Source organism: Chiloscyllium punctatum, chromosome 14, assembly GCF_047496795.1.
Source record: "Chiloscyllium punctatum isolate Juve2018m chromosome 14, sChiPun1.3, whole genome shotgun sequence".
Lineage (NCBI taxonomy): Eukaryota > Metazoa > Chordata > Chondrichthyes > Orectolobiformes > Hemiscylliidae > Chiloscyllium > Chiloscyllium punctatum.
Window position 1 is genome coordinate 88,618,178 of NC_092752.1, and position 10,768 is coordinate 88,628,945.

Sequence of the window (10,768 nt, forward strand, 5' to 3'; positions counted from 1 at the left end):
CATCTCGAGCGCTGAATTGGCCCTTTTGCGTGAGAGGACTGGAAATCTGTGGATTGCCCTAGAGCCAGAGTTTCAAATCAAATAAGGTTGGGTAATAGTTGTGGTTTATATAATCCTACCTAGAGAGTCATTCTTAGAGAATAAATACAGCAGGAAAAGGGTCCACGTGGTATTAGAGTAAAACCCCAAGGGAAGGGGATTGCTGTTTGAAGAGTGTTTAGGAAACAGCAAGGTTAAGGCTGGTTTTAGACTTGGAACCACCACTGGCTGAGTTGGACTCACCAAAGACGTATCAGGTACGTGGTTTCTTGGTTTACGAAAACCAAGGCCTTGAGGCGAATGCGCCCAATACGAGAGGGGACCTCTGGAGGTAAAAGCAAGTCAAAAGGGAATAGATAATGGTACTGCGAGAGAGAGACGGAGAGAGAGCTGAATACATTTCCAGTGACATTAAAAATGGGCTCCGGCAAGAGCAAGCAAAGGGAGTGTCCACACAGGACTTGGAATGGCCAACCAAAAATACACAGGCAGGCTCACTCGGCCTTGGAGGCTGAGGGACAGGTTGACTAACAATGGAAGGCTGAGGTGGAGTTGGGCAGCCCACAAGGTACAGGTAAGCCTCTTTCCCTTACGCTTGGCAATGAAGACTCGCTTATGCGCATCTCTTCTACTAACCTTTCGCGCACTGAGACAAATCACACCTCAATGTGCAGCACGGAGATTGCAAAGTGTGGACGGTATGTCCAATATCACAATGATGTGTATAAGTCGATGCCCACCTCTATGTTATATGTGAACGTACATCAGTTACCTTTTTGGTAGATACGGTGGCAACATACTCAGTCCTTACATTAGGCCCGTTTATACAATCGACACAAATAAAGATGAGTGAAAGATTCCTGAACACAATGGGTGTATTAGGAGTCATGGTGCGGGAGAGATTTTCTGCACCTCTAGTAACAGGGAAACCTTCCAATTCTCCTTCCTGTTATCGGAATCTTGTCCTTTAAATTTGATGTACCGGGATCTCATACGGAGACTGGGATTGGATTTGGTCAGTACTCCGACGGGCTTGCAGATAATTCAAAGAAACGATTTACCAGTGCAGGCTATAAAATATGACCTACGACCCCAGATGTCTGTCTATGAGTGGCTATTAATCCAGAGAGCGAGAAGTTTAGTAAGGGATTCACTCACCCTGAAAGCAAGTAACTATGTTAATCTTATTAACACCGATTTTCTTGCTGGAGACATGCTGCACTGCACAGCACACATACACAATGATGGCCCTGACGAACCATATGAGAAGGATTGGTTCAGGAGATTGGTTAAACCAGATCAGTTGTTATTGTGTGAATTTTATTGGAGTGATCTCAGATGTGCAGTCTGTGCGAACTTATCTCAGGTATTTGTAACAGCAAGTAGACCCTATCTTTTTGATGTGGAATGTTCTGGTCTCACGTGTCACTGGCGAAGGTGTCTAGTGACAGGTGGCAGGATTTAGGAGCATGGGTGCTAAAGGCACAAAGAATGAAAGGTTGGGTCTTCAGGGACGATGTGGGTATCTGGTTAAATGCAGATATGCGGACATATAAGAAGGAACTAACTTGGCTAACTCAGGCAGATAGGACAGTCCAGGTAACACCCGCTCGCCCTGAGAAGCCTAGGGGGATAGCCTGCCGTTTCCCTAAGATAGATGTCTCAAACCCAAGATTACAAATGGTCCCTGCTGAGTTGTGGACCAAGGGCAAACATGATATGGGACTAATACTGGGCTGTGAGACCATAAGGATAACCCTGAAGTCTGAGTATCGTCCTTGCAGAGCACAATACCTGTTAAAACCCGAAGCCATATAAGGAATTACTGCAGTCTTTGAATCCCTTCTAAAAGCTGGAATGATAATCCCCTGTCAAAACTCACCAGTCAGAACCCCCATTTATCCAGTCAAAAAGACAAACATTCCCGGTGAAGAGGAGGAATGGAGTTTTGTTCAAGACCTGCAGGCTGTCAATGACGCTGTTGTTCCACATGCCCCAAACGTTCCCAATCCCTATACTATATTGGCTCAAATTCCACCGGACAGGAAATGATTCCCTGTTGTGTATTTAACAAATGCCTTCTTTAGTGTATCGGTGCACCCAGATAGTCAATTCTGGTTCGCTTTTTCATTCAAAGGGAAATCATATACCTTCACGCGAGGTTACTGTGAGTCTCCCACCATATATAGTGGGGCTCTACACAGGAGTCTGGAGATTCTTGTTCAAACCCCGGGGTCAGTGCTGCTGCAGTATGTAGATGATTGCTTGACTGCGGCACCAACAAAGGAACAATGTGGAAGGAGACCTTTCCGTTGCTCTGCCATCGAGCGCGGGAAGGGCACAAAGGCAGTCTCACAAAGCTACAATTTGTGCAACAACAGGTGAAGTTCATAGGTCACCTAATCTCTGAATAAGGGAAGGCTATTGGTCAAGTCAGAGTTCAAGCAATCCAGCAAATATTCCAAAGCCTCACCGAAGATACAATTGCTCTCCTTTTTGGGTATATGCTCCTACTGTAGGATGTTTATCACACTTTACGCAACCCTTGAGGCTCCCCAAGTGACATAGCCCATGGAAAAGAGTTACAGAACCAGAGTCCATTACAGTGGACCCCAGAGGCCGAGAGAACCTTTACTGAATTAAAAAGGGTCGCTCCAAACGATACCTACACTGGGGATTCTGAACCCAAACCAGCCTTTTGTACAAACGGTAAATGATTAACGTGGCTACATGACATCTGTGCTGTTCCAGGATCATTGGGGAAGATTGAGTCCGGGAGCATATTTTTCAGCTAAACTTGACCGCGTAGTGGCAGGATTGCCTCAATGCCTGTGAGCTGTGGCCGCAGCTGAAAAGGCTGTTGGAGCATCCAGGGATATAGTCGGCTGTGGTGAATTAACCCTTCTGGTCCCACATGCAGTATCCTGACTGCTTTATGAGCAAACGACCGCACACATGTCAGCAGCACGTTGGCTCCGATACAATACTGTGTTATTGGAGACACCTAACATTATAATAAAGCGATGTAACGCCCTTTACACTGCTAGCCTTCTCCCCACAGAAGGAGACAGAGACCCACACGATTGTGTTGCTGTAACTAATGAAATTTGCAGCCCCAGACCAGATGTGCAGGATTGACCATGTCAGAATCCAGATATGGAGTTTTTTTGTGGATGGGTCAGCATTCAGGAGCAAGGGGACAGGCCAGAATTGTGTTGGGTATGATGCAGTGACTTTCTACGAGGTAGTCAAAGTGGGATCACTCCCTTCTCATCTGTCAGTGCCAGCAGCGGAGCTGATTGCCTTGACTGAGGCCTGTAAGTTGGCTGAGGGAAGGACAGTGAATATTTACACCGATAGCAGATATATCTTTGGAGTTGTACATAATTTTGGAACCCTGTGGAAACACAGGGGCTTCTTCACCTCCACCAGAATGCCCATCACACACTGCGACCTGATTTCCGACCTCCTGGAAGCATCCCTGTTGCCTAAATCAATCGCTGTGTGTAAGTGTGAAGCTCACACAAAAAATAATGATCTTATTTCCCAAGGCAATGCAAGGGCAGACTCAGCAGCGAGAACGGTAGCCCAGCAGCCGCCAACTGAGCAGATTGACATGTGTATGATAAAAAATTGTACTCCAATTGCAGATGTACGGGAGTTACAGTCACAGGTCACACCAGAAGAAAATCGTGAGTGGACGAAAGCAGGATGCAGTGTGAGGGAAGGAGTATGGTGTGGTCCCAATGGGAAACCCTGTCTACCACCAACATTATTTCCATTATATACCAAACTGACACACGGTAAGGACCATGTCTCCAAAGGGTGGACGTACGACAGTATTTTGGCTCACTGGTACACGAAGGGATTTACTCTTTAATCCCAGAAATATATTTTTATCTGTGTCACTAATAATATGGGAAGGTGAACACTGATAAGTCATGCAGCACACCCCGCACCCCAAAAACCTTTTGAACATTTACAGATGGATTTCATTGAGCTAACGCCCAGCGAAGTGAAAAGCTATTGTCTGGTAATAGTTGATATGTTTTCCAAATGGGTGGAAGCATTTCGCACGTCTAAACAGGATGCCAGTGCAGTCGCCAAGGCTTTGCTAACTGAGATAATTCCGAGATGGGGCATTCCTGAAAGGATCAGTAGTGACAATGGGACACCATTTGTCAATAATGTCTTACAGCAGATCAGTGATTATTTTGTAAAATATATGAGACAACCCTGATCCTGCCACCCAGTGAGTAGTGGGACAGTGGAAAGAGAAAATTGTATCCTAAAAAATAAATTGACAAAATGTTGTGAGGAACTAGGGGTGACATGGACAAAGGCACTTCCGATTGTGCTAATGTATTTTAGATCGAGGAGGAGAGGAAGAGTTAATCCTAGCCCGTTTGAGATTTTGTTTGGGAGACCGACCAACACAGGAATGGGCCCAAGACCTAAGGTAAGACAGATAACAGGCCGCTGTGAGGATGAGATGTTGTGTTACTGTATAAAACTCTCTGCACTTTTGTCTCAAATACAGAATCAAGTGAAAGCAGCACTACCCCAACCAGCAGGAGGGAAGCTGCATGATCTAGAACCTGGAGACTGGATAGTGGTGAAAGTCTTCAGGAGGAATAACTGGAAGGCGAAGAGGTGGCTTGCAGCATTTCAAGTGCTCCTCACAATACAGACAGCAGTTAAGATCGCAGAAAGAGCCAAGTGGGTACACACCAGCCTTTACAAGCGTGTAGCTGAGCCCGAGGAGATATCAGACAGCACCGGAACCAATTAAGTGCAAGTAGTGATTAGAAGCCTCATACGGTTATGGGGCTGCCGCAGCTCACACATGGGCCATGTACAGGGCACACCAGAGCAAGTGAAGATACCACCAAAAAGCTGTGTTTCGGGTAGGTGGTGTCTGAGGAAAGGTCTGGTGTTTCCTCAACTTTTTTTGATGTATAGCTATTACGGCTCTGTATTTCTTTTGTAGTTATTGCTGTAGTTGGGCTTGATGTCATAAAATGACAAAAAGGCGGAAAATGAAATGGGAAATTATCCATTTACTGTGAAATTAATTATCCATTTGCTGTGAAATTTAAAGAGAATGCTTTTCTTTAATTCAAGGCTGTACTGTTCTTTGTAAGAGATACTTTGATGAAGGGTTGCCGCCAGCTTAACTCTGTGTGAATTCTGTAAACATTCGACTTGACCTTGCAATAGTCGAACTCAGCAAAGGCTGAAGAACCATTATGTCTGAAAGACCAGGGAGTTGCCCTTGAAAGTGTGATAAGGAACACTATATGGCAAGCATCTGTACAATGTTTCAGTGCTCTTTGCATTAAGGCATCTGGCGTACTGTAGTGATTCAATCATGCAGGATTCAAAATAAAGATCCTTTCTTTGCTCCTGCAAATAGTTGAGTAGATTTAATTTCCACGACAATGACCCTTGATTGTATTTTAGTTGAGAAAATCTACAGGACCATCTTCCTTGATCTGCTCTGATACTAGCTTAATAAACGGACCTTTCTTGTTGATACACGTGTTTTCCATTTGCGTCTCTATTCCAGTTGCTTTGTGTAAATCCAATGTTTCTGAAGAACAAATTATTCTCCCCAAATGGTAGACTCTGGAAGTATTCTCAATATTTTAATTATATTATATTGGCTGTTCTGTATTACAGGGTTTGTCTCTTCTTTTATGAAAAGAGATGGTAATTGAAAACTCTTCAGTCCTCTGACTACACTTCCATATCTATGGAGCATTAAATAGTTAACATCAATCACTTTGCTGTTGTGTCCATTGCTCAGAAGCACTCATACATCCCATCCAGACTGAGCAAATGTATTAATTTACCATGGTATAAAACAAATTGGTTTGAATGGGGTTAAGTGAACCTGCTCGTTCAGTGATTGCAGTTAATGTCAGTCTCCATGCATCAAATTATTTCACTAAAAGGTTTACATCCTATTAATAAGGGGGTCTTACAATATTATCACATAGTATCAGCAGGAATTTCACTTTCAGCACTAACCAGGATCAACAGTTCAAGAGTGAGGGAGAGCAGAGATCAAAGTCTGAGAGCAATGCACGAGAATGTTCCAACAATGGACCAGAATATGGAAACAATAGACTGGAATGTTCCAATACTGACCAGGGGTTTATATTTAGGTCTTCAAATCTTCCTCAAGATTGGGTGGACCTTAAGAGTGCTTTGGCTGATTTAAGCTGATTTCTATCCTCTCCTCACTATTATTCCTGGTAAGTCTTTCTATCTGACTATGAATTCAATAAACTTTATTGAACTAACTTACTGTCCTCATAATTTAAATGCTGAAAAAAAGGATGCCGTTGCCATGACTTATGTTCACAAACTCCATTCCTAACCAAGCAATTTTAATGCCATATCTGAAGTGGAATCAAACTGCGTATAACTCCAACATGTACTTCGGCTCTAAGCTGATATCTATTTCCGCATTCTCTCCAACACCAATCCTGTTCACTATCAACTACGCAATATCTCAGGTCTCCCATTTTGTCTCAGTCTAGTCGAGCTGCTGAATAAACCATCATCTGCACCTTTGTTATATCCAGATTCAACTGTTCCTGTTCTCTTCCTGCCACAACTAATTTGACCAGAAATGGTTCTGTTCGCCGAGCTGGGAGTTTGTGTTGTAGACGTTTCCTCCCCTGTCTAGGTGACATCCTCAGTGCTTGGGAGCCTCCTGTGAAGCGCTTCTGTGATCTTTCCTCCATCATTTGTAGTGGTTGGAATCTGCTGCTTCCGGTTGTCAGTTCCAGCTGTCCGTTGCAGTGGCCGGTGTATTGAATCCAGGTCAATGATTGAATCTGTGGATGAGTGCCATGCCTCTAGGAATTCCCTGGCTGTTCTCGGTTTGGCTTGTCCTATAATAGTAGTTATACTGACAACCAGAAGCGGCAGATTCAAACCACGACAAATGCCGGAGGAAAGATCACAGAGGCGCTTCACAGGAGCCTCCCAAGCACTGAGGATGTCACCGAGACGGGGGACGAAATGTCTGCAACACAAATTCCCGCTTGGCGAACAGAACCACAACAATGAGCACCCGAGCTACAAATCTTCTCACAAACTTTAACCAGAAATGTTGAGTGTTCTCCCTGAAAGGTGCTGACTCCAGGAGAGTCAGTGGGATTATGATAATATCACTACACTTGCAATCAGCGCCCCAGGCTATTACTGTGGATAGTCAGAGCCTTTTTCCCAGGATACTAATCTCAATGACAAGGGGACATAGCTTTAAGGTAAGAAGGGAAAGTTTAAAGGAGATGTGAGACAGCTTTTTTACAACGATGGTGATAAGTACCTGAAATGTGCTTCTGAAAGGTAATGGTGGAGGTGGATACAATAGCAATTTCTTGAATAGGTTGGTAATCAAGGGATATGGACCATGAAAAGATAAAAGGTTTTCATTTGGAAAGGCATCAAGTGTGAGCACAGTCTTGGTGGGCTGAAGGGCCTGTTCCTGTGCTGTACTGTTCTTTATTCATTACTCTCTGTTTCCTCTATAGTTTAGATTAGATTATATTACTTACAGTGTAGAAACATGCCCTTCAGCCCAACAAGTCCACACCGACCCATTCCCCTACATTTACCCCTTCACCTGGCAACAACTGCCAATTTCCAAGCACCGTCCGACAACTCATCCACTTTATCCTCAATTACAATGTCTTCACCTTTGACAACAGGTTCTTCATCCAGACACACGGTTCAACCACGGAGACCAAATTTGCAACCCAATATGCCAACATCTTTAGGCACAAGTCTGAACAAGATTTTTTCTCCACGCAGGTCCTCCAACCAACACTATACACCAGGTACATCAACGACATTTTCTTCCACTGGACCCATGGCGAGGAGTCACTGATAAAACTACACAGTGATAGCAACAAGTTTTATCCCACCATCAAACTCACAATGGACTACTCTCTACTGTCTCATTTTGGACAAATGTATCTCCATCAAGGATGGGCACCTCACTCTACCGCAAACCCACAGATAACCTCACAATGCTACACTTCTCCAGCTTCCACCCAAAACATATTAAAACAGCCAGCCCCTATGGACAAGCCCTACACATAGACAGAATCTGTTCAGATGAGGAGGAGTTGTTTAAAAGAGTTGCATCACCTCCTTGGTACACTGTGCAGTACGTTCTAAGTGTGAATACAAGTTTCTATGCAACTCTTTAGAGGAGATGAATGGTTTATTCCTGTGCCTCAATAATAGCCTTGAGGAATTCTGTCAGAGACGTGTTGTGTGACATTACACCGGAGGTATGAGCACCAGTTGGCCATTCGGTCCCTCTTAAACCATTCAGACAGATCAGAGCTGATCTGACTGTGGCTGAACTCCCTGTCCATCTCTGTTCCCAATAACCACGGGCTCCTGTTACTATCAAGGAGTTACTGAGCTCAGCCTTGAATATGTTCACTGCTCCATGCAGATGAGAATGCCACAGTTAGCACATCCCTCAGGACAAAGGAGCATCCTCACCTCAATCTGAAATGGGAGCACCCTTACATTTAAAGTGATTGCCCTTGCACCAAATCACCTCCTATTTGTGACATGATGCACAACAAATCAGAACAGACGTAGACCATTCAACCCTCTCAAACCTGGCCCACATAAGCACTGGCTCTTTAGTTGATCAAATATGTATCAAGTTCAGCCTTCAATGCTCTCTGGGCAACACATTATCAGATACATCCTTATCTCAGTCTGAAATGGAAGAGGCTACATTTTCAAACATTCTACAGTTCCCCTCGTTCGACACACCCGCACGTGGGGAGCCATCCTCTCAGCATCCAGCCTGTGAAGTCATCTCAGGGTCAGTTATGTCTCAATATGATCATGTCTGTTTCTGATGAACGTCAAAGGGTATACATCCAAACTGCGCATGGGATGAACACGTCTTCCCAGGAATCAACCGAGTGAGCTGTGTCCATACACTTTGTCATGTAATTAAATTCTTTCTGAGGCAAGGAGATAAAAACAGTCTCATACAGTCTTCCAGCTGCGATCTCAGTAAAACTGGGAACAGCTACAGCAACGCTTCCTTCATGGGTGACTCCTTGCAAGAAACATTAAAATTGTGACGAGAGCTAGAGGGCACTTGTTCTTTTCTCTGAAATTAGGCAACGTTGATTGGCTAAAGAGATGAAGAGATTTTTCTCCTTTTCTCAATGTGCGGTGAGGCATAAAATTACAGAATAGAATCCTTACAGTGCACAAGATGCCAAGTTGCCCCTCAAGTCTGCACTGACCTCAAGCCCAGCACCCCATCCTATCCCTGCATTTCCCAGAGCTAATCCAATGAACCTGCACAATCCTGGTCACTCTAGGACAAATGCACCATGGTCAATCATCTGACCTGCACATTTTCGAACTGGGGTACTGAGTAGAAACCCATGCAGACACAGGGAGAATGTGCAAACTCTACACAGACTGTTGACCCAGAGTGGAATCAAGCCCATGTCCCTGGCGCTGTGAGGCAGCTGTACTAACCATTAAGGTACTGTAACCTTACCTCCAAATTAATGTATAATTTGTTTGCTTGCCTTCCTCACAGTTAATGTCGTGATGATCTTCATGCTGCTTTATAAAGAATGTGGATTGTCTCGATGTTATACCCGTTACCTGGTGGTCATGGTAGTTGCATGTCTACTGGTCGTTATTCTCAACCTGATCCTGAGATGCATTCTGATTGTTTATTGAGAACACGGCAGTTTCCTATGGGGCATCCCCATGTGTAATATTTATGCCGTACTGTTTTATATCGGTCAGATGGTCCTGTCTAGTTTGCCATCACTTTCACCTTCGATTGATTTGTGGCCATTTGTTTCCAGAAGCTGAATTTAAATATTGCAGGTAGAAAACTGCTCGGGGAACAGCGACTGTGCTGAGCTGTTTAAAGAACATCTTCTGGTATTTTATTCTCCCAGCTCGGTGTTGCCTCGAGAACACCCCCTGTCTTTGTAATGTAACAATCGGTGTTTATTACTCCTGAGTCTGGGTCATAATCGAGTTTCTCCACCACATTCTAACCCGACTTTCCAATTTCCCCTGATTCTGCTGATCAATGTTTTCATCACCAGACACATGTTAATGACGAGCAGAGCCCACAGGAGACCAGTGAAGAGTCTCACAGGGACACCGAAATGCAAAGCTGAAGTAAATCTATCTTGTTACTGTTAGTTTTAACGATGTATTCAATATGGAGCCAAATGTTCGTGTTAGGCTATTGGTCTACGTATTAACATGAATTGTGCTGGAATTGGGATTCATGTTGCAGTTTCTCAGTTGCTGCATGGTATTTTTGCCTTTACCCTGACAAAGTTCAGGCCGCAACTGAAGAAGGTGCTGAAATATCCCATCACTCTAATCAATGAGAGAATCAATCAAATTCATTTGGCGTGTACTTATGGGGCCGAACGTCCTGTTTTCACACCGTAGGGATTCTATGAGGACATAGATGTGTCAGTGTTGGACTGGCCAAAGTTAAAATTCACACAACACCTGGTATAGTCCAACTGGTTTATTTGGAAGTACACTAGCTTTCGAGAGCTTCATTGGGTAGTTTGTGGGGCAAGATCATGGAACACAGAATTTACTATAAATTCGGTGTCCTGTGATCCTGCCACACTAGCTACCTGATGGAGGAGCAGCTTCCAGTCAGTCCAGGTTTTTC